The 23,974-nt window shown below is 38.3% G+C and overlaps 1 long non-coding RNA gene across 2 annotated transcripts in view; it reads right to left on the minus strand.

The window, feature by feature from the left end:
* Positions 1–11,103: 11,103 nt before the first annotated feature.
* Positions 11,104–23,974, minus strand: part of LOC119700505 — a 40,724-nt gene continuing 27,853 nt past the window's right edge. The window contains exons 3-4 of one of the 2 annotated variants that reach the window (XR_005256792.1): positions 13,336–13,397; positions 11,104–13,039 (exon numbers count right to left, since the gene is read on the minus strand). This is a non-coding gene — a long non-coding RNA (uncharacterized LOC119700505). Of the gene's footprint in view, positions 13,040–13,335; positions 13,420–23,974 lie in introns of both variants that reach the window. The other variant, XR_005256791.1, reaches the window with a different exon arrangement.

Here is a 23,974-nt window from a genome sequence, read left to right on the forward strand (position 1 = left end):
CAAAAACCCCAAACACTAAGTATTTTGAATTTTTCAGCCCTCAAGAGACCACAAAACATTCTTAAATACAACTAGGCCCACTTCCCTTCAGATACAGGATTATTTGTTCTCAATATGACAGCACAGCTCTTCATTTTATGCTCTCAGCAAGTCCCAGCACTAAATGAGTCCCCAGTGTGCCTTCACTCTCACTTTAATGGCTGCAGCTATGTTGTGTGACCAACCAAAGGCTGACAAGCATCATGCCAAAGAAAGCCCCTGACCCCTTCCCAACTCTTCAAAATTCCACTCACAGATGAAAAATCTTTTATCTAAGTGTCATCACATAAGCCATTTCACCTGAGAAAAACTCCTGCCAGCTGTGGAGCTGTTGAGAACTCCTCTCAGTTCTTGCAGTGCCTCTGCTTCCTATGTCATTCTTGTTACTTTCAAAAACTAATGTTTATCAAAATGTGACCAGCTACAGGAAAATCAAACTCACATATTTCAAAAGTGATTTAGCAACTCAGTAGTGAGAGTTAATAAATAAAAATATGCATGGAGATTTGTTCATGAATGGTAATACAGGAGATTTTTGATCACTAGATTGCAGTAACCTTTTCCTTTCAGTCCCACTGATTCTAAATCCAATTAAATAATTGCCCCTTCCTTGTATTTAGATAAGAATTTTGTGACTCTGACAAGTGTCTATGACTTCTGAACTGCTGCCATTTGTATTTCATTGTTTTGCTCCTTTAAAAATGACATTCTGATAAAGAGGAACAAAAACAAAATAAAATTTGAATAATTAATTAATTAATATGTAGGGACAGCTTAAATTCATAAGCATGTATATTCTGGCACATCCTGAGGTCTTAGTAAAAATGACACTCTCAGAAGTAGTATCAAGGGGAAAATTATGCAAAATGACTTCATAGTTGGGATGAAGTTATGAATATCTGTTGAGGATATATAACAAATGCTGAACCTTCTGTGGCTGTAACTGCAAATAATTGTGATGATTCATGGAAAAGCATACTTTTACTATCAGAAAAATGCTGCTTTAGAAGGTCTTCTTGAACGTGGGTTTTTTTGGTTTTTTTTAATACATGTGTACATGTATGGGCTTAAAACAATATCTCCCTAGATTCTTTGGAAAAACTTTCATTACTCTGCATAGAAGAAAAAGTCAAGAACATAGTTGAGTAGGAATAAATGACATTTTGATCTCAGTAAAATGAGGACATACAAAATATAAACTGAGATAATACAGCTGTGTGCCAGTGTGTGTAAGTTTAGAATTTTGCACAGAAGTTAAATTGAAGTCCTTCTCAAATGCCAAATATTATTTGGCAAGAAAGTGAAGTGCCAATGAAAAGAACAAATAAACCCAGAAAGGCTTTTAAGATTAATTCTTTAAGCAGGTCTGCAGGTTAGAGAAAATCACAAAGAAATTACCCCTGAGAAAAGACATATATTCACCTCGTTACCTGCCTGGGCTTCTATGTTCACACCTCTTTGGTCTTTGTTTTCCATTAACTCTAGTAAATGTGGTTATTTGTAACCAGGCAGAGAAAAATATGAGTTTGAGCAACAAAGAATGCCTCTGAACAGCCAGTTTGTGGTATTTTAAGCTCATTCTGGGATTTATACCAAGATGTATATCCTAGAAGCTGTGCTCAGAGCTTAGGAAAGGGAACACTTTGGCAAGCTTTACCTTTGTGAGGAGCACAGCACTGTCAAGCCCTGTGCATATTCCTCGAGCACTTAAATTTTCATAAAATTCATCAAACCTCCAGCTGAAGGTAAAATGACTGAATCCAAGGTTTAATGTAGATGTCTTGCACATTTCCATCACATCATATTTACACTGAAAAGGTCAGAAGATGAACTTTGTAAAACACAGCAGATCCAGTGTGGTGCCTCATCATACCATTGGCTAATCATTTTTACATATGAATACACTGATCTGCCCTTGACTGTGTTTTAATACAAGCCTTGGGATCACTTTTGTCTGCTGAGACAAAATCAGCTGTAAAAAAGAGGAGACAATAGACATTTATTCCCAGGTTCTTTTGGCTAAGTCATTATTCCATAAGAACAAACAAGCACTTTCTCAGGTTTTTCTGCAATATATCACTCTGCATATTTTAATCTATTAATATTTATTCAATTTTTTCATTCTGGAAATTTTAAGCCTTAGTTGTCCATGGTCATGGCAGTTACAATCTCCCATGTAGACTGGTCCAGGCAGCCCCCCCAGCAACTCATAAGGAATGGGATTTGTGAAAAGATGTTCTTGGGAGTTTTTTCCAATCATCTATTTGAAATGCTAATTAATATGAATTTTCTGTGTTTCCCTAGCATTCATCACTGTGATGCCCAAACACCTGGATACAGACAATGCATTATAATGAGTATAGTTACTGAAAAATCTCTCTGTAAAATCAGTTAAGTTAGGCAGCCTCTACCACATGATTCATTTTATAATTATTTTTTATGGATCAATATCAGAATCTTTTTATTGTCTGAAACTGACTTTCTTTGGTTTGCAGTTGACTCAAATGAAACACCTGTGACCATTATGGATAACTATGTGAAAGCAAATTTGAAGTCAAAAGCCCCACAAAGTCAGAATGTAGTGAAAATTCTTCAGAGGACTGCAGTAAAATTCACTTTGGCACAAGCCTTGTTATTCTGTGTTAGCTAAACCTGAAAGGTAAAAATCACAGTCCACACGACCCTCTGGTTATAACATGAAAATGGTTACAACCTGGAGTCAATTCTGCAGAGATATCCAACAGATGAGCCATTAAAAAAAAATCTTGTCTTCCATGAGGAGTCTTTCTACTGTCAACTCTATTTACTGTCACTGTAACATTATCCATCATGCTGTGGAAAGTGTCAGACATAAAAATAAAGTGGAAATCTATAAAACTGGTTTTGAGTCTGTAAAAAATGTCAATTTTGTGGCAGTCTTTATTAATACTATTAACTGCAGTACTTTGGAATCCCCATGATTTCATAAGACTCATAATGCAAGTAATGTTCAGATAAGACACAGGAATCCCATGTGTGCATATGCAGAGAAACTTAAAGAATCAACTCCGTGGCTGATATCTGGGTATGTCAGTAATGTCAAAGGTGATATGATTGAGAAGGTTATGCAGCCTTATTAGGCTGGTTATTGTCTCTGTGACACCACCATGGGAAATTTTAGTGATGCAATTTAGAGATGAGGCTTCATAGCTAACGTTGACTTGAAAAATATCCTTTCCCTCACCTATGGGCTGAGCTGTCACATGGGATGAACTGTGTCCCCCTCTATGTATCATGACACATCTCTCTTCTTAGTGAAAGAGGAGATCTAATTCAGCTAATCAAGAACAGCTAAAAGAGCATTGTATGAAGTGTGTGAAACACCTTTTGAAATACTTTTCCTGCTGTCAGAATCACTGTTACCATTTTGATTTATAGGACACATTCAGATTTACAAATTTTTACTAAATAATTTTCCTGCATGAATAAATGGCTTAGAGGGTATAAAATTAAACATCTTAATATTAGACATTTTGGAAAAGGGAAAAAGACGCTTTCTCTTCAGTAATGTACTTAGTTCCAAGCATGCTGTTAGAGATTTAAAGATCACAATTGCCTCAAACACTGATAAGATCACTGAAGGACTTTGCCTCCAGTAGCAAACTGTGCAAAGGAGCAAGTGCTCAACCACAGCCACCAAAGCCCACCCCTCACAAAATGTGCCTGCTGGATTCTGGGAATTTGGACTATGAGAGACTGAAATGATAATGGTTAATGAATCAAAACTATCAGCCATTTGATAAGGCCAGGTTTGCATACTCTCCCCCTGCCCAGCTGAGGGGAAGGAGGAGAGCTTTTGGGTATGTGGTGGTGAAGCCTCTGGTCCACATAACTGTCAGGGCTCACCTCTAGATTGGGGTGACCCCAAAAGATGGAAAAGTCTCTCCTCCAACCCGTGCCTTCAAAGAAAGACTCAGTAGTCTTCAGTTGTCCAGTCTCAAGGTTGTTTATTGAATGTTATCTAAAAGATTTTCTTCCTGAGCTGCTGTGGCCCGTTCAGCAGCTCAGACAAAGGCACACTGCCCTCCCAGGGGGCCGGTGCCATCTTTTATATCATACATTACGTATCAAATGTTTATGGATTTTCCCCAATGCCTATTACCAATATTGAATGGTGACTTTCTACTCTACATCACCATGAACATGGAGGTTAGGAAGGAGAAAGAAGGAGGACAGGGCATGCCCAAATCCCTCCATCTTAAAGCTCCTGACCCCCATGTACAAAATCAAAACCCCCCTGTACAGCACTCAAAAACTTTACAAGAGACATTCACATTCACAGGTAGGCTTGAGGGTATTCTTCCCTCCTGGTGGGACCTAACTGGCTCAACTACTCTGATGTATCATGTCTCTGAAGGTGTCACAAATCATCAAAGACCTCCAGAGCTCCCCCAGACTTGTTTCTGAGGCCTTCCACCATGGACTGTGCAAGATCCACAGTGTTGCAATAGACAGTGTAAACCTCTCCCCTCCAGGGGAGGTGCTTGGCTGTTCCCACTGTACCTGAACATATATTAACCCATTGAACTGTGTTTCCCGGGACCTCAAGAAGCCAGGGTGAAGAGGACCAATAACGCTCTCTGGATTCTTGTGGTGGTCTTAATCTGTCTCTCTGTCACTCTCTTTTCCCCCCTCTCTCCCTCTTTTCTATTTCTTTCTGTCTCTATCTCATGTTACTGTTAAATAAAATCCATACTATTGACTTCAGATTGTATGGTCTCATCTGCACCTTAGTTTGGGTAGAGGTATCTCTAATAATCAGATCTTAACATGTACAATAAACTAAAACTCTGACTGTGAACCTTTTCTTCACTTTGGGGAACATTTTTTTTCACATAAGTAACCTCATTTTTTTACTCTGGGACACTACACATTCCAAAGGCAAGTGTCAGAAGAGAGCAATCCAGCCGGAGCTGCACATGAGATGATAGGTTGTGAACTGTGTTTTATTAAATAATTTTGGCAGTGTGACCCAATAAGTGCAAAATAACAGTAATGTGAAACATGATACATAACATATGACTAGCAGCAATTGTTCTAACTGTGAATGCAATCTCACAGAAAGCAACAGTGAGGGATGCTCAGCATCCCAGGACATGTGTGGTTAACCTCATCTGACCCTATATTCTCTGTTATGTTGATGGGGAGGAATAAGCTCATCCTGACCATTATTCTAGAGCAAAATCCCAGTTTTTCTGTTTTACTTACTCCTAAGGAATCCTTGTATCTGTCTCCCTCTCACTGCACACTTTACAGGATGACACTTAGCAAAGTGCCTCTTGTAAGTACATATCGTAGAGCTGTGGCTGAAAGTAACTTCCAGAACATAAATTAATCCTCAGTACATAAGAATCTACATATAGAAAGTCAAACTAAATATATAGATTGACAACAAAACAAATGCAAAAATCAATATCCACTACTTTGGAAAGTTTGAAAATAATTATATCAGCACTGGGAAGAGGGCCAAGGGTTCAGGCAGGAGGTCATCACAAGCTGCCCATGGCTCTCTGGGTTGGTGCTACACTGACCCAGTCAATCCTGGGGGGAAGGGGATGGCAATGGGGAACCTGAGGTCCAGGAAAGGTATTCAGTGGCCACTGCATTTTGCAATGACCAAAGCATCAGCCATGCAGACAAATTACATCAGGGTCTTTGCCCTAAGGAGCAGAGGATAAGGTGTGGCTGACTTTATTTAATACAATAAAAGCAGCCTTTCTTGAAAAGACTGCAGCACATCTGCATAACATGATATCAATTCTCATGCCTTTGCCTGTGTCCGTGTCTGTCTTCACAGGCAATACAGACTCCTGTTACAACACTGTTATATACAGGTGCAGAAACAACACGAAATAAAAAAGATGCTTCAGCCCTGCCCTTGACACAGGCATGTTTAGTTAGTACAGTGACAGAATTATTCCCTTATCCATAATATATTCCTATTAATAACATTCTGCTCTGAATAACAAACAGCTTTATTTTATTGCCTTGATTTCTGACTTTCTCACAGCCTTTAAAAATACGAATGAAAATATTTCACTTCAAGAGTGGTCAAAAAATATTACTACTTCAATGCAATATTGCAGGTAGTAAATCTTTTCACATATGAAAATTAATCTCTCTGCTTGTTTAGAGAAACACATATTGCAAAATAAAATCACAAATGTGATAAGAAAATCTCCATAATTTATATCCCTGACTGCTTTCAACTCATAACAGAGGTACCTTGGGCAACTAAATCTGCTGTCTTCATGCAAATATCAACCACATTAAAAATGACATTGCTGGGATGCAGCACGTCAGCAGAGAGGAGAGATAATCTCTATTTCAAGCCTCCCAAAAAGTAGCCCCATGTGAACCCCATGAAACTCAAAAAGACCACCTGGAAGATGCTGCAGCTGGGTCAGGATAATCCCAAGGACAAAATCAAGCTGGGAAGAGAATGGATTGAGGGAAGCTCTGAGATTTGGGGTAGGTCTGGGTGGATGAGGGGTTGGACATAACCCAGCAATGTGCACTCATGGCCCAGAAAGCCAGCTGTATCCTGGGGAGCACCAGGGTGACCAGCAGGTTGAGGGGGATGATTCTGCTGCTCTACTCTGCTCTGGGATGTTGCATCTAGGCCTAAAGTCTTCAGGAGATACACTGTTGGAGTGAGTCCACAGGAGGGCCATGAAGATGATCAGTGGAACACCTCTCCAATGAGGACAGGCTGAGAGACCTGCAGTGTTCAGTCTGGAGAGGAGAAGGCTTCAGGGAGACCCTACAGCACCTTCCAATATCTAAAGGGAGACTATGAAAGAACTGGAGAGGGACTATGTACAAGGGTATGCAGTGATAGGACAAGGAGGAATGGCTTTAAATTGAAAGAGGGTAGGTTTATATTAGATATTAAGAAAAAATTCTTTACTGTGAGAGTGATGAGACACTGGTATAGAGAAATATTGATGCTTCATTCCTGGAAATATTCAAGGCCAGGCTGGATGGAGCTTTGAGCAACCTGATCTAGTGAAAGGTGTTCATGGAAGAGCGTGGGAACCAGATGATCCTTAAGGTATGCTTCAATTCAAAACAATCTATTTTTCTATGATTCTGTTCAATGGGATATGTAGGGTTGATTCTGGGCATATTGACTTCATTTGTAGTGTTTGCTAGGTACAAACTTAAGAGAAAAAGACAACTCCAATCTGGTATTAGCTCTGTTGGACCAGAGCTTAGTTTCTGAGGAAGCAAAGATTGTCTGGGAAAGGACTTCCTTGAAGCTTAGTCTGAGACAGTCAAGACACATAAAATCTCTAAGGTCTACAGTAAATGTCAACACATTCAGCTTCAAGTGCAACGTGTAAATCTTTCCATCTGCCTTCTCTAACAGGAACACAAAATAACATGCACACTTAAAAAAAGAGGGGGGAAAAATCCCATACTTTTCAGCCCAAATAGATCTAACTGAAGTACTTGGATGGTCTGACAATAATGGTGATAGAAACTTAGTGAAGACAGAGGAATTGCAGTTCAGGGTGGGGCAGTGCTCCATGGGTCCATGGCCACACAACTGGCACCCTTAGACACCTTCCCAGGTGGCTGGAGGTAACTTCTGCCCTGAGAAGCCCTTATGCATTGGGCAGACTTCCCTCCCTGAGCCAGGACAGAGCCACAAGTCAAGCCCAAAAAATGATGCATTTGGAGGAACCAGTCATCTTGAGGCTTATGATAGTTTGATTACATCTAAAAACCCTAGAAATTATTCTCCTAGTTCCCTCCGCATCATCATTGGCTTGGATGATAGGACTAATTTCTTGGGCAAATGAAGGTAACAAATTCTAGGAGTAACAGGCGTCCTCTACTGTATTCCTGGCAACCACCTCTTAGAATAGGATTTGCTCTGAGTGAGCTCATACAGTTCCAAAGAGAAGATAAATCTATTCAAGCAAAAGATAAATGCCAAACCAAAATCCCCCATATACACACCCCTCTCCCCAACTTGCCGTACTTTAATCAAGATGTTAAGGAATGTAGGGTTCTTTATGGAAAATAATTCAACCACACTATGTAACTTTCAAGGAAGCCAGTGGGGACAGGGACACTGGCAACCTCAAAGTCCCTCCTCCTGAGGGATGACTGTCCTGCAGCACATTCTCGACTTTGCTGTTCTGGTGCACAAGAATGACCAAAGTTCCAATATCTTACAGCAGCAGGCCAGTTAAGTTGGACATTATCAATTTTCCTACACCCTCGAGAAGGGGGATTGATAAAATTGCATATTATGCAATCTAAATAAAGGTAAAAATTTTTGTTAAGTTGAAACTTACCATTGGGAAAGGAAATGAAAATGAAGAAAGTGAAGCAAGCTATCACAGAAAGCATTTCACTGCCATGGACAGTTGAGCTTAAGGCTATGCATGCTTTCACTAGTTTGGTATGTTCTGAAGAAAGAAGAAGTTTATGAATTTGCAGTGTGACCCACTGCAGGATGTTCCACCCTGCCTCACAGCAATGCAGATCAGCCGTGCCAAGCTTGATGCTCAGATTCCCTCACTAGGTCCTCCAGGACTGAGAGTACAAGACAGCTACCCCATATCTCTCCTCCATAGGCTGGCAGTACTATGATAAAGTGTTTTGGAGCTTTGTTTCTTCTTTTCTCCTTTTTCTCTCTATTCTGACTTCTTGTTCTTTTTTGGCAGATATATAAATCCAGTCTTAATGGTTTATTCCTCAAGCACAAGGGACTACCAGATAAAATAACACTAAGGAACATAGGCCAAGTATCTGTCCCAATACTCAAAGTGAGTTTCACCATAGACTGCTAAGGGACTCAGACTTGGCCCTATTTCTGCAGATATGGAAAACATTAGTGATGCTTTAGAACATGCCTGGGGCTCTTCCTAACCTCTGCTGAGCAGCTATAGGAAAAATGTAGGAAACGTAAATTTCTCCTCTGCTTGTGAGCCAGGGCAGGAGACTTGTCCAATGAACCATCTGTGACAGCACATTTTAAAGGTGCTGTGCAGTTTTCAAGCTATCACAAGGTAGAAGTGCCGTCCCCAGCAGCGAGTAGGGAAAGGTGGGCTCCTCATGGAGAAGCACAGCACATCCCATAAGGGTTTGTAGCCAAGACACAGTCTTGGTGGAAGCTGGCAGTATCTCTAAGGCACAGGAAACATTAGGCTCTTGTTCTGTTCTGCTGTACAAGCTAAATAGTTGAGCTCGTACTTCATAATTAACAGAGGTGATTTATTCTCTCATTATCATCACAGAAGCTTAATCAAGAGAAAGGTCATAAAGAAAGTCCAAACTTCTGCACACTGTAAAAGTCTGGCTTGGGTATTCAGCTACATACAGTAGAGTTTCTTTTCTCCATAATCTGAGTAGAAATGGACTGTTCAAAGTAGACAGTCTAATTGAACTTCATTTGTACTTTGCTTTCTCTTGCAAAAACTGGGAACATATGTCCAATCAAGAAACCACAGCAGCGTCCAGGATCATGGTTTGCATTTTTCTGGAAAAAAAGAACAGATGGAAAGCCAAATAACCATATCTATTTATTTTTTTTCTGATTTTCTATCATGGGTGTGTAAGTGGTTAAACATTCGATTCTTTCTGTTGTTTGCTGGTTCAAGTTTAAGGAGTTTGATGTGATATTATTTTCATAGAATTTTCCATGAGACTGGAAACCCTGCTAAGCAATAGGAAGAAGAAACACTGCAGAGTGTTTGTGCATGTAACTGTAGTAACTGCAAGAGTTAAAAGAGGATGAGACTTACACTGGTGTAATGCAATTTTGCTATGGGAGGGAGGTTAAATCTTTCCATATGGTTTGGTCTTATTTTAGAGAGTGAGGCATATAGACATTGTAATTTCATACACAAGTGATAAGGGTGATTTCTGCATAACAATATGTCACTTCCTTCTGTCCCAGGCTGTTCTGTATTCTGACCATTCTGGCATGACCTTTCTGGTGGTGAAAGCAAGCAGCTCCCTGACAGCACATGTGAAGGGTTTAGCTGTGTTTGGTGTTCAGTGTAAAGATCCAGGCATGTCGTTTTGCCACGGCAAATTTAGAGTGAAGGAATGGATTAGTCATGGCAAAAATGCTAAGTATAGATGAAACTCAACAAAAGCAACGGGCTTGTGTTCCAACAGCTCTGTGAAGCTCATGTCATTTTGTTTCTCATAGAGGGTTTTGCTGATGATTAGTTTTCTGTGGGTTTTGCTTTCAAACATGAGGGTCGGTAAGAGTTTGATGAGTGAGGCAATGCTGGACCTGAAGGTGAGCAAAGACCACCGTAAGATTAGTGACTTTCTGTAAAGATAAAAGACATTTATTATTCATATCCATGGTGTCTCAAAATTCTATTCAGGGACCAGAATGTTTTGTGATGGATATGGCAAAGACCCTCAGAAATGAGGTTTAAGGTGAGCATGAGCTCATGGCTTTAGGCAAATAGTAACAGGAGTGTGAAAAAGTAGTATCATGGACCCTGTTCCTCACAAGGATTTCCAGCAGACAAACAGTCAACTCTTCAAAAATGCTGCATGGCACAGAAAGGGAAAATTAGAAGGAATATTTTAAAGGAGAATAACAAAGTAAAAAATTGTGAATGCTTCTACTTCTAAACAATAATTAGTCAGAAATAACTCCAGGTATATGCAGACCATAGTTAGCGATTTACAGCATGGTACCTATACCTGCCATGGCCCAAGACCTGAGCAACCACAATTACCTTCAGCTTATATGAGTGAGAAGTTCTTTTCAAATTGTTGGGTGAAGGACAAGATTCTCCAAGGCAAGCAAATTCACTGGAATCGGTGAAACCATCAAATTTAGAACTAGGGGCAAGGCTCCCATTTTCCTGTTATGAAGTTTGCTTTCTATTTGGGAACTCCATGAACAAAAAAAATACCCCAAAAACCAAAAATAGCCTTTATGAAAATAATGGAGTTACACTGTTTAATTTTGTTTCAGGAAATTAGAGCAAAATGCTAAATACTTGTGAAATTCCTATGCTCAACACTCTTACATGTCTTCTTTTTGCTTTGGATGTTTTTCTAAAGAGATTTCTGATTTTTAGGTTGAGATTTTAAACACAGAGAAGTGTGGAAATTCTTAAGTTGTTGTTACTAAGCAACTGAAATTACATACACCAATTAAAGACTCTAACAGTCACAAAGAGTAATACCTATTCTTATGTGAGAACTCTTCATCCTGGCCAACAAGAATATTTTCTTGAGTTTTTGTATGTTTATGTGAATAGAAAAAAAATATGCAAATAATGATACTTTTCCAAACCAAAATTCTTTCCATTAAATAACTGTGTCAATTTTAATTGTAGAATTTTTTACTTTGCTTGCTACATTAGCCTTGATTTTGGACCTTGCAAATAATAGTAATTTTTCCCCTAAACTGGAAATCTAAACATAAGAAAATATTTCATCTTGAATAGTAAAAAATTCGATAATTTAAAGTCTAATTACCTGTGGTTTAGTTCTGCACATCTTATTGAAGGACTTGTGTAACACTGAAACTTTGGAATCTTTGGCTCCTCCTTAGAACAAACTCATATATAAGAACTAACACTGGGCTGATTAATTTGTTTTATAGCGGTTGAAAGCAGTTTATCATCCTGCACATTGAACTGGTAGACAGCTATGATTAAAAAAAAAAATTACTCCTAGCTCAAAAAAATTTTTGACAAAGAAACAAGAACAAGACTTGTCTTACTAAATCAGCCTCTGGAAGAGCATGTCCTTCTCCACTGACCAGAAAAGGATCTGGCCAACAGACTGGGACCAGAAACCTAATTTTTACCAACTAAATTTAGGTGAGATTAATTCCTTTTTATAAGAAAGGAATTAATGACAGTCTACTTATTTTTTCTGCCATTAAAAGCCAGTTCTGCTTGAAAGTGACCTCTGGAGCTGGCCTCTCCTTGCAGCTCCAGGAGAGCTGATGGGCTTTAAAAAAAGACAAAGCCACACAGACATTATGGGAGCCCACAACAAGTGGGCATTTGAAGTTCCCATTACTTATTCTATGAAATGAGAAGTGGGAAAAAAAGTAATTTTCAGGACATTTAAGCTGATAGCATGGTCACAAGAGGCATCACAGAAGGTGTGAGGTGAGAAGGTGACGCACTAAGGATCACCTAGCTCGCTTCAAGGGGTGTGACATCCCCACTCAGGGCCTGGCAGGGGCATCAGCAGCTGGTACTGCTTCGTTTTGTCTGTATAAAGACACTGCATTGCAAGGGAGGGTACAGACCAAAACCAAGCAATTAGAGCTGCTGAGGACTACAGGCTTCGTTGTAAGAGATTTGAGCTTTCCACTGTCATAACTGAAGGAGAAAAATGGGCTTTTAAATAGGGATCAGTGATAAATAATAAATGTTAGCATTTCAAAGAAAATTATTAATCAGTCAGAGGAAGCAATGTCTCTAGGTTTCAAGTACAAAATATTAATAGATTTCAAAGCCAGGAATGTACTTCTGAAAATGATGGGGTTTGGCATCCACCAGAATTTCATTCAATTTGTCCTTTAAAAGTGTTGTGGTTTTCTCTAACATGAACTGATACAGGAAATCAAAACCTTATAAAATAACTGCAGTTATGTAAAATTTGCTAACATTCAGCCACTGCTTCCCAGATTTATGGTTCATCACATCTACTCAGTTTCTAGTAACGTGTTTATTTGTACTCCTTGGGGAAACACTTCTGCTTCCTGATCAAATAAATCCAATAAAATCAATTTCACATGCAAATCACAGAAACCATGGAAGCGATTTCACTTCCAAACCATTTGAACCCTTAAGGTGCCATGCCAGTCTGTGCTTTGAAGTATTGCTCATGAGATTGCCAAGATGTTGGTGATCCTCTGGGTGGATATTCAGCAAGATCCAATGGCTGGCAGTGTTACCTGTTGCTGATCAGAAACATCATTTGCACTGCACCCCTTTTTGTGGTTATCCTGGAGCAAAAGAAAATCATATTAACAAAACCACACACAGAGCAAACAAATAAGCAAACGCATACAGAGAGACTGTAAGACAACCTTCACAGTGTTTAAATAGTGCCCATCTTTTATCTCTGCCACCGCCTATGCTTTTTCTCTCACACAGATGCACACCTGAGGATAGGAGTCATCACACTTATCCTCATTCATCTAAAAATTGTCTAGTCTAAACTGATTATCTAGGTTCCCTCTAGAGCTTGTGCCAGGGGAAAAAGCAAGTGGCAGGCACATGCAGATGGCAATTTACTCACCTGCATTAAACAGTCAGGATGGGATGAACCAGCTTTTAGAAATGCTTTTCTCTTCCCTTTGCCTGCAGATGGAATATAGACAACCTGGAGAAGATAACTGATAAAGTTAGGTAAGGTGATTCTCACTCCCCAGGTAGGTACACTCTGCTTTTGGAGATTGTGTTTTCCTTTGTTGGGATTTACCACAGTAGAGGAGGAGACAAATCTTTCACTAAGACAAATAAACAGAGCATTTGAATCTAATCTGAGCTCAGACTACACCTCTTTGCTAGTGAGAAAGTGTTTGGAAATCATCTTCAGATTTTCATGCACCAACATGTTTTCCACTTCAGGTTAGAACTGGAAGTGGTGAAATAGCACAAGAAAAATCAACTTTGACTCTGGCTCAAAGCAGTTCCCATGGGATTTTTTTTCCCAGGCTGAAAAAGTAAAGGATGTTGAATAGTTCAGTCAGGTTTTAGGCAACACTTAGGGGTTTTAGTCCACACTTTGGGGTTCAGCAAACAGAGCAGAGCACTTGTGAGATTCTTCATGGTCAAAGATTGCCTAAACATTGTTTGAAACTGCAGAGTATACAGTAAATAGTAGACCAGCTACAATGCAAGACAAGGCATATAGAGAACACAAGGCTCAGTGCATTAACTCTGTGTAATTCATGGACTTAGCCATTATTTACTACAGCCCTGAAGAGGCTACCAACAGCCCCCTCAGGAATTAGCACTCGCTCTGCACTCATAGCAGTAACATCCATCCAGTTAAAGCCCCATATACCTCTCAGAGAAGATGAAGCAGAGTGTTATGGAGATGGAGAGTTGTTTAATATGTGGCCCCACGCTCCACACTATTCAAACACTTTCTGCAGAGGACTGCTCCTTTCTGCCTGCAGTTCCAGCCAGCACTCAGGACTGGGGAGCTGAACACACTGCAGCAGCAGCACAGAGGTATAAGGGTCAAAATCTCTGCCAGCCTTGTGTGCCTATTCTAAGATAGCTATCACCTGATATTTTCAGAAGACACAGCACAGAATTTACCATATAAAAGAAACAAATTTTATCAATTTAACTCATGACAGTAAATCCACTAAACTTTCAAAAAGCAGACCTCAATTACTTTATGCTAGCTGAATGTTTCAAAAATGGGATTTTTTTTTTCTTTTTTAGTTCATGACCTGCTGTAAAAGGTTTGGTTTGAATGTCTTGCTTAGTATGAAAAGAGAATATAATGGAAGAGACAGAGATTTCTTTGTATCATTAGGTAAATGACTTAATTGCAAATCTTTCCTCTTACTGTAGTTAATGCTTTGTTTCCTCCCATTTCTGCAAAGGTCCTATGGAAAACATTACATTAAACCAACCTTTTAGATTTCACTCCTTAGACTATTCACTACATTTTGAATGTGTAGCTGAAGAAGGGTTCAAGACCTTACCTATAATACTTTGAAATTCTGCTCCATGAAGCTTTATGAAAATAGTCCTGCAGTTGTCTGAGGTTTTTTTCCTTCTTATATGCCTACTTTACCAGACAGAGACGACACTCTCAGTGTGACTATCTAGCTTCTCAAAATTTTTCATTGTTCCTTTCTTCTGTCACTCTTCAAAATCATTCAATAATTCATGTTGTCTTTCTCCCTGATTCAATACCATCTAGACTCTGCCTCATTTGGTTAGGAACAATCCCAAAAGTAAAGTTTCTCAAGACGGTTGCTTAGGGAGTCACAGCCATCAGTGCTGCAATTTAATATCAGATGTCCCTCTAAATAAATTGTCATTACAGCTTTAGGGTTATGAAACTGAGCCATAAAGTTCACATTGTCCAATTACCTTGACTTGGTATTAAATAAAATTCTAAAACTTTATAAAGCTGAGCAAATTTTCAAGGTTCAACTTAGAGGTGCAAAGCCTGCCTTGCAGTCTGATGGGAAATGTCTTGGTCTGATGGTCCCCTCTGTTTTGTAGGAGAAGAGGACTAGAGGCTGCCTGATAAGAAGCGAGGTGTCCTTGGCATACTCTGGTCACCCTGCCATTAGCAAAGCTGCCCCCTGCCCTTAGTGGGTATCACCACTACCAGTGACCCAGGTCAGGAGAAAGGTGGAAATTGATTTCTAGCTTCAGTTCTGTTTTCTAAAGAAGGGATATTTCTAGCCTCTTTCTTTGTGATTAAGCCTTCGACATGCAAGCTGCTGGAAAAACTGATATAACCAGATTGTCAGGATGGAAAGAAACAAGCAGCTGGGATCCCCATCTGCTGCAGTAAGAAGCTAAACCAAAAATTCTCACAACATACTCATCTGAGGTAAAATGAGTCAATAAAAATGTATTTTTATCCATAGAAGAACCCCAAAAAATCCCTACTTTTCCTCTGCTTCCCTTTTCCCTACCCCTTTACAACACATTCAGAGTACTGTCATCCAATATGGATAAGGTTTTTAGCCAAATCCATATGAACAAAATCCAAAGCACATAATTTATGTTTAATATCAAGGGCATAATTTGCCTTATTGTCTTCAGTGATACTGAAGAAATGTGTTAGTTGAGGTGTTTCCTCTGGTCTGTCAATAGTTCCCTCAATTGCCACTTCAGGATGATGGAGTCCTTGGTGTCACTGAAGCAGTGCTAGGGCATTCAGTGCAGTCTCTTTCTCTCAAATGCTAGTCAGAAGAACAAATAAATGGCAACACACAATTCCAGTGACTGTGACTGAATAAATTGAGAAATAATAATTTTTTATAATATTTTAAACCATACTTTAAAATATAATAAAAAATATTGACTGGAGAGTTGTAATTTTCTTTTAGGATGGAAAAAACCAAGGAAAACCAGGAGGAAATTGAGAGTTTGAAATATGTATAATTAAAAAAAAAAGACTTGAAATATCAATAAATTTAAAACTGAAGTCATGTGACCTCCCTGGCTTTCTTATTCTAATTACTTTCCTTTTTAATATAAATAATACATTTAGCTTATATTCTTTTTCATGCATCTTTTTCATTCTATTACTTCTATGCTAGTTTTTATCTTATTCTTACTAATTAATTTTTTTTTTCTTTAAGTGGAAACTACTTCTAATTTTTCTACTTCTTGGTCATGTTTTAGTGTTTTTTCTCTTTTCTTAATTCAGTGCATTTTTTTGATATTTGAAACTTCAGAAAAAATAGGGGAACAATGTTTAAGATTTACTTTTTCCTAATGCATGCTTAGAATGGAAGGCATTTAATTCTAAATTAATTAAGAATTTTAAGATATTAACCATAGGGTAATTTTACTACTTCATATGCTTATATAAGCTTACATCAAAATGCTGAGAAAAAATACCAACTTTTCTCCAGGTAAGATAGTTTCTATTGCAAAGCATTATTATTTTAACATAGAAAGCAATTTAATTTAAGTAATTGTAATCTACAGAGACCTTCACCCTGCTCCTTAGATCTCAAAACAGATTTTCTATTTGCTTTGTAAATAGAGAAAATCTGCGAAAGAATGCAAGACAGAAGCAAGCAACAGAAGGAAAGATTTCATCTTTAGGGTACGTACAGCTTTATAAAACAAACAAAAGAAAACCAAGATGCCTGAGTCACCTGGGTTTGAGAAGCCTTGGATTCAAACACATTCAGCTTTGATTGGAAAAAAAAAAAAAAAAAGAAAAAAAAAAGTTGTTATTGACATGTATTACCCTACCAGTGTACTAGATGTTATCAATGCCTCGCATCAGACACAGATGATATCTGTAAGATTATGACATTATTTTTAACTTCTCAAACATCAGACTAACATGGTTCCACGGAGGATGAATAGGTATTGATATCCTGATTTCAGAATAGTTCAAAGTACAGCTATGTTTCTGCTTTTTCCGCATGACAGTCTTCCCATGGGGTGCCATTTCCCCCGTTTTATCCCCATATCCAACAGCTTCAGCTAAACACCTTGCTCAAGTACTTTATTTTTGAAGGAGGGTTTAAGGGTCAGTCCTTGGTGTGTATTCATCAGTCCTGAGCCCAAGCACCAGCAGGCATCCCCTGTGTTTGGCCTTGCTAGGGCACAGCTGGTATTTTGCCAGGCGAGCTCTGTCCTGGGGGGTGTGAGCCATCAGCAGCGAGCCTGTGTCTCCACTGCTGCACCATTTGTGGTGTCACACGCCCCACCAGCCGCCAGCCCCTGGACAAAACCACAGCCAGTGAGCACAACTTGAAGGATAAAATGACCAAAATAAAAAAAAAAAGGAAGGCAGCACTACATCATGGCTTATTTGCTATGGCAAAAGCAAGTTGAAGGGGTATAAATAGCATGCAGAACTCTTCTCTTTAGCATCGAAGGCGTACTGAAGGTTTCATTGTTTTGTTTGTTTTTTTGTTTTTTTTTTTAAAGCTCCCTTCAGATTTGGTGCATGAATTATCACCTCTAATAGCTGATAATTAAACCACTTCAGCAAAGCTGTGAAATAGAGAGTACCAGCAATAAAATCTCAATCTCACCTGGCAATTATTTTGAAACTATGCTCCAAATAACCAGATAAATAAATCTATGTACGTCACAGGCAATTCTCTGCAGGCTGACTATTCCATAAATACTCACACAGATGCACATATCCATAACCACATCTATGTGAATAACCTTCAGTGAAATATGGAATAGGTCTTTAAATGAATTGCACAACCAAGGAGAATATGATAAAATTAGAGGTTAACTAATAACCTCCCTTGAACACTCTGTAACTGGCTCAAGAACAAGATTCAAAAGTCTAGATAAAAATAGAGCTAATAAGCAGATTTTTTTTATTTATGGAATCTGAAAAGCTATCTGGTGATCCTGCTTATTGTTCTGTTTTAGAAGTAAAACAAACTGTTCTAGGGACAAGTATCAATTTCACCATTAAAACAAAACTATCCATTCATAAATATTAATTGATGATATTATCTTTTTCCATGACTGCCTTCTTATAGGCAACAAAATATGGTCCACATTCAGGTAAACAATAAATAGCTTTAGCACCTACAAAATCTACTCATCCCACTCATCTCTTATATGGAAAACTGGAAGGACATTTTGGGAAGCTATCCCACTACAGAATAAAGTAAAAGCACCCTATGATAGACTCTGAAGTGCCACAGACAAACTTCAACAGACAGAGGAGTGACAGTATAAAGTAGTTCAAACCTTTTGATCTGATGAAAAATGCCCTCTGTGTTTCTTATCTTCTAAAATAGAAGTTTTTGTGCACTAGAATGAAGGATAAATAAAAAACAAAAAAGTACCTCATACAGTAGTTTGAGAGCTCCATTAACCTTCAGAATCTTGTAATAAAATTATGGATTAAAAGAATCCATACAGAATTCTCCTGTACTCATCCTTGCTTAGAACCAGTAGGTTTGGCATTAGAGTCTCTTCAGGGAAGGAAGTAAAACACTGGAATATATTTGATGGTTGACAGTGCAGTTCTAAGTTTGTAATCAGATCCAAGGACCTCTTTCAATATCTTCACCTTCCTCTTGAAATTATGAAATTCGCTTTATAATTATATTTCCAAAACATGCTGACTTTCAAAATCAGTAGTGAGTTTTAATATTTTAAGGTACACCTGAATTATGTTTCCATCCCTTCTTTGTAGGTATGACAGATAAAACATTTTGTTCATTTTTAATTTACACAGAGATGATCTCTTCCTATAGCCATGCAACACATGAACTGGAGCTGCAAGAAAAGCACCAAATGTGGAAACATGCAAAAAGAGATGAGCACATTAGGGCCATGTGCAGTAGCAAATTAAGAGGGGAGAGAAAGCTCTCATTTTAAAAAACACAATGTTCCCAGTGCAGAAATATTTGAAAAGACTCTCAGAAAACTTTATCATCAATGTTGAAATAAACAGTCACCACAGAACAGGGAAGATGAGGTAGAGTCTATCCTGTGTAAAAGCCCAGTCCCAACTGGATGATGCCATTTGAAAAGGAAGACCATTTGGAGCAGAATGAAACATAAATATGGTTTACTCCCATATAAGACTGCTCTTTCTTCTTGATGTAGTGTTACATATTTTTTCCCTTGAAATATTTGAGATAATTTTGTTTTGTTAGGTATGGGTGTCAAAAATTACCCCAACTCAAATTGTAGTGAGGAGAAAAATTGAGGAAGGAAGTAAAAAAAAAATTTAGAGGGGGAATATGCATGAACAGACATTGAGATAAATTAGGATTATATTGGTTTCATAGATTACTCTGGAGTTATTCTTAATTTGCCCAGCCAGAAGAGGAGCAGGCCCAACCTTTCATAGGTATTATTTGATTCAGAAATATCACTGCAGAAGTGAACAGTGGCAGTGAAGAAAGTTTTTTTCCCCAGTGAATGTGTACATATCATTAGAAATGAACTCTTTATTTTATAATCAGCACAGTCACTAAAATCAAATATAAACCCAAATACTTTAGATAATGCCATCATCACTTATGACAGTCATGTTTCATGCAGTAGTTTTCATTAGAGTGTAGGCAAGCAATTACTTTGTTTTTGTAGTACCAACACCTCCCACTCTATAATCTACATCAGAATCAAGGAGATAGAAGTTTTCAAAATTTCCCTAGAGCTGACAGGGAGAGAACAGCAGCAAGAACAGCAAACAAAGAACATTTCAGTTTTGAAAAGCTCCTGCACATTTTGATTTGTTATGAAAGGCAGATTTCAGATAAGTCCTAGTGCATCAGGAAGGTTTTTGTCTTGAAATATTGTGTTGCCAGAGAATTTGGATACATTTCCTATTTTAAATCCAAAGTCATAATTCAAGCAGCTGCTTGTTCTTGTGAAGAATGAAGGAAATGCAATTTGTACAGTTGCACAGCTTCTGAGGAATTTTTTTTGTCTGTGAGTGGAGATTGTGCCTAAGAAGTAGGCTGCAGCCTATTTTCATGTCTACAGCTTTGGTACAAACAGTAGTATATGGAATACATTCTGGTGTCACCTTTCTGTTGCTTTCTGCAGTCTATCATTGTTTAATTCACTGTTCTCTTTATTAAATGCTGAATCCATCTCACAAATTAATGGACTTTAGGCCCATATTATTATTTTATATTTCCCGGTACTGTCTCATAAAATAGAAGCTCAAGATTGAAAGTAAAAGAGGGGAAGCAAAAAAGATAAATAGAAAGAAAAAGCACAGAACAAAAAAAATGTTCAAACAGGTCTTGTCGTCTCAGAAGACTAAGCATACACAATGATGACAAAGTTACAATATAAAACAAGATACATTAAAGAAATCCCTGAAGCAATTTATGCCAAGACTTCAGATAAGCCATGCTAATAAAAAAATTAACTGCACTGGTAAATTAGACAGAGATTGATAGGTTTTACAGATGGAGCAGTAAAAAGTGAGGTTGATAGTGAGATAGCAAAGTCAGTTCTAAGTGGATTGTGAGAAGTTACAGCTACATCTCACAATATCAACCATCCAAGTGGTAAAGCATTAGATTAGATTCAGTGCTGCTAAGTTCAGTGCATGTGAGAAAAACAATTTTAACTGGATGTATACTTCAAGAGCTTCTAAATTACCTAATAAGCCTCAGGAAAGAGATTTTAGACTCATTGTGAATGCTCTCGGAAAATGTCAGCTCAGTGCCTACTGATAGTTACAAGAGCAAAAAGCATCATCTGAATTGTCAGAAAAAGAATAAAGAGCAAAGCAGAGCAGAAATTACTATGTCACTGTAGAAATCAATGGCACACTCATTTCTTGGATTCTATGTGCATTTTTGGTCCCACTATTGCAAAAATTATAGAGTAGAGATGGAAAAGTACAGAAAAGGGCAATAAAAATCAGATTATTGAATAGCTTTTTTGGGGAAGAGAGACTAAATAAAGTATGACTCTTCAAGCAACGAGTAAGGGAAAATATAATAGAGGTCTATAAAATCAGGTTTTGCCAGGCAGAAGTTGCAGAGGCACCACATTGACAACAGGTCATACAAAATGTTATTAGACAGTAGACTTAAACCTAACAAAAGGAAGTACTTTTCAAACAACACATAAATTGTAAAACTCAGGGCCACAGGCAGTTCTGAAAGCTGAAAATATAAATTGGTGAGGGATTAGACTGGCTGTTAAATGCAGCAGTGTGAGTGTGAGCTCCAAGGCCTCAGCTACAGCTGGGAAGCAGGAAGGCAAGGCTGGAGAGCATAATTTCTAGCATGTCTGAGAAGAATGCATATTAAAATACTCTTGTTCCCTTTAAGTCAGAAAAACTAAGTATCTGGTTCTTTAGAATGTTTCGGGCTGAAACTGTCTAACAGTACTGCCTCTCACAGAACGGGGATAGAGCAGTGGAAGGTCCTTTGGATTCTAAAGTTCTTGGAAAATATCTAGTGAAACCAGGCCCAAAGAATCACAGATTCTGTAGGGTTTTTTTAAACAAACACTGAAGGGAAGGTAACATTCACAGCATATTGAAGTACAGCTTTCTGAAAGTACTGTGTAAGAGTTTTCTTGCTTGTCATAGCAGCCTCACCAGTTTTTTATGACTCACAGAAGCTTTGCATCAGTCACAGAAAATGCATATGAATGTATAACTCAAAATGTTCTGGTATTATACAGCAGCTACATCTAAACTCGAGTGATAGAGAAAAGGTCAGCAAAGAAGTGTAGTATCTTCCTTAATAGCATCATCAGGTAGTTTTACTTCAAGGACCTTGCAATGTCGTAGTTTTGTCTGACATATAGTTACACAGCCAGAAATGCCTTCAGAAATAGTGTGAGAAAAACATTTTCTTAGCTTCCTGTTACCAAAAAACAATAACTTTCTTATGATTTATGTTTCTGTTTTTGCAAGTTTATGGTACTGCCTATGCTGTTCATAACATCAAGTAAGTAACAGTTCCTCTGCCATTTCTTTAGTCTTTTCAATATACTGGTCTTAATGGAGACCCTAATGGATCCTAAGAGTACTTGGGCAATAAATATGTCCTGCTAGCTATCTGATCTAGGTTGAGTTTCCCTGCCTTAAGATCTTATTGCACTTTTTCAAGTCCAGCAGTTATAAACACTGGACACCAACCCAGCTGAGCGTGGTGCCTGCAGTAAGTCTGGAGAACGCATTGGGCAAAGCTTGCAATGAAACCATTGGAACTGAGTGCAAAAGCCCTTATTTCTGGGTTGTGGCTTGAATCCAGCCTCTTTTATAACAGCCAAGGCTGTTGCATACAATGTCTAATAAATGTAAATGGTCTAATCTATGTAAATAAAATGTGTTAATTTTGGAAAATATGTATTGAAACGTTGCTATACTTAGAAGCTGTCTTTATATATATTTTTTTTTTCAATTACATAACAATCAAGAAAGAACAATATGTTTTTCTGTTGTTTTGTTTTCCTTCATATATAGCTAGCAGAGGTGGAGGTACTGAATAAATGATCGCAAAGTTGAAAATTAAAGTTTCTGGAGAAATGCTGGGTTAGTTGCAGATTTCCTGCACATCTGCCTATGGAGAGCTGAATGGAGGAGCACCTCCATTCTGCATGCAGCGCCCCATCAGTCTCTTGTTCCTGCTGTCCCTCTGAAACCTCATGGGATGATCCATATCTCCATCTACAGTGTGCACAGTCTCATCTGAACAACTGTGTGGTTAAAGCAGAGAAACAGACATTTCTGGGACACGGTCACAGGTATTTTAGTTGTTTACTTGAGGTTAAGATGAATTACACTCTAAAAGCAGCTATTTATTTCTACTGACTTTAAAGGGAGTCTGGGTGACTTGTTCTAATATAGCTACCTGTAGTATAATGCCTACAGTCATGTGAGGTGAATTCCCCAAATTTCTCTTGCTTGCTTTCCTGCCAAGACTATACCCACCAAATGCTTACTTCAGTTTCTTTTATCCATGTGATCTTCCCTCAGTGAAAACTAAGTGTATGAACAGGTTTTTTTTACTGTGGGTATTGCTCTGAGTGAGACACAAAACCTCAGTAGTTATGTCCCCGCTTTCACTCTCAGCTCTGCAAACAATAGCTCATAATTTTCAACTGCTGGTCTGGACTCAGTTACATTAGATTTGATGCCAGTTGCATTGGTTTCCTCACATGTTTTCCAGTTGGCTGCCTGTACCCATAAAATAAGAGAAAACAGCATGCCCTGTAATCACTCCCATTCCCCCTAGGGGACTGGTTAGACAGGGTCTGCTTTTTGCTTTCCTTAGAGCATAATTCTTCTGTCCTCAGTCATGGACACAGTCCCAGTAGTGTCCAGGAGAATTACTCTCTTGAGTTAATACTGCTGAACCCCTGTTTCACTTCTCTTTAATCATGTTAATCTTCATCTTTTATTCACTAACCGATAACAATAGAACTGTAAGCTCTGCCTTACAGTTCTGTCTAAATTTAAGGCAATAATATGAAATCAATTTAGAAATTCTAGAGAAAATGGAAGGTTTAACTCTTTGTTTCTCATGCCATAGGTGAGTTAGTCAGCTGGTCATTCACAATCAGTAAATAAAAAACAGATAGGCAAAGCAATTTATTTTTTTTTTTCCCTGTTAGCATATTGTTTTTCTGTCTTGGAAGTAATTTCTTGTCCTGATTTGTGTAGTACTGTAAGTAAAACTGATCTCCAAACATCACAGTGTTTCACTGGGTGGCAGAAACAAAAAGGCTGATTTTTAAAACTACTT

Source organism: Motacilla alba, chromosome 4 (assembly GCF_015832195.1).
Source record: "Motacilla alba alba isolate MOTALB_02 chromosome 4, Motacilla_alba_V1.0_pri, whole genome shotgun sequence".
Taxonomy (NCBI): Eukaryota; Metazoa; Chordata; class Aves; order Passeriformes; family Motacillidae; genus Motacilla; species Motacilla alba.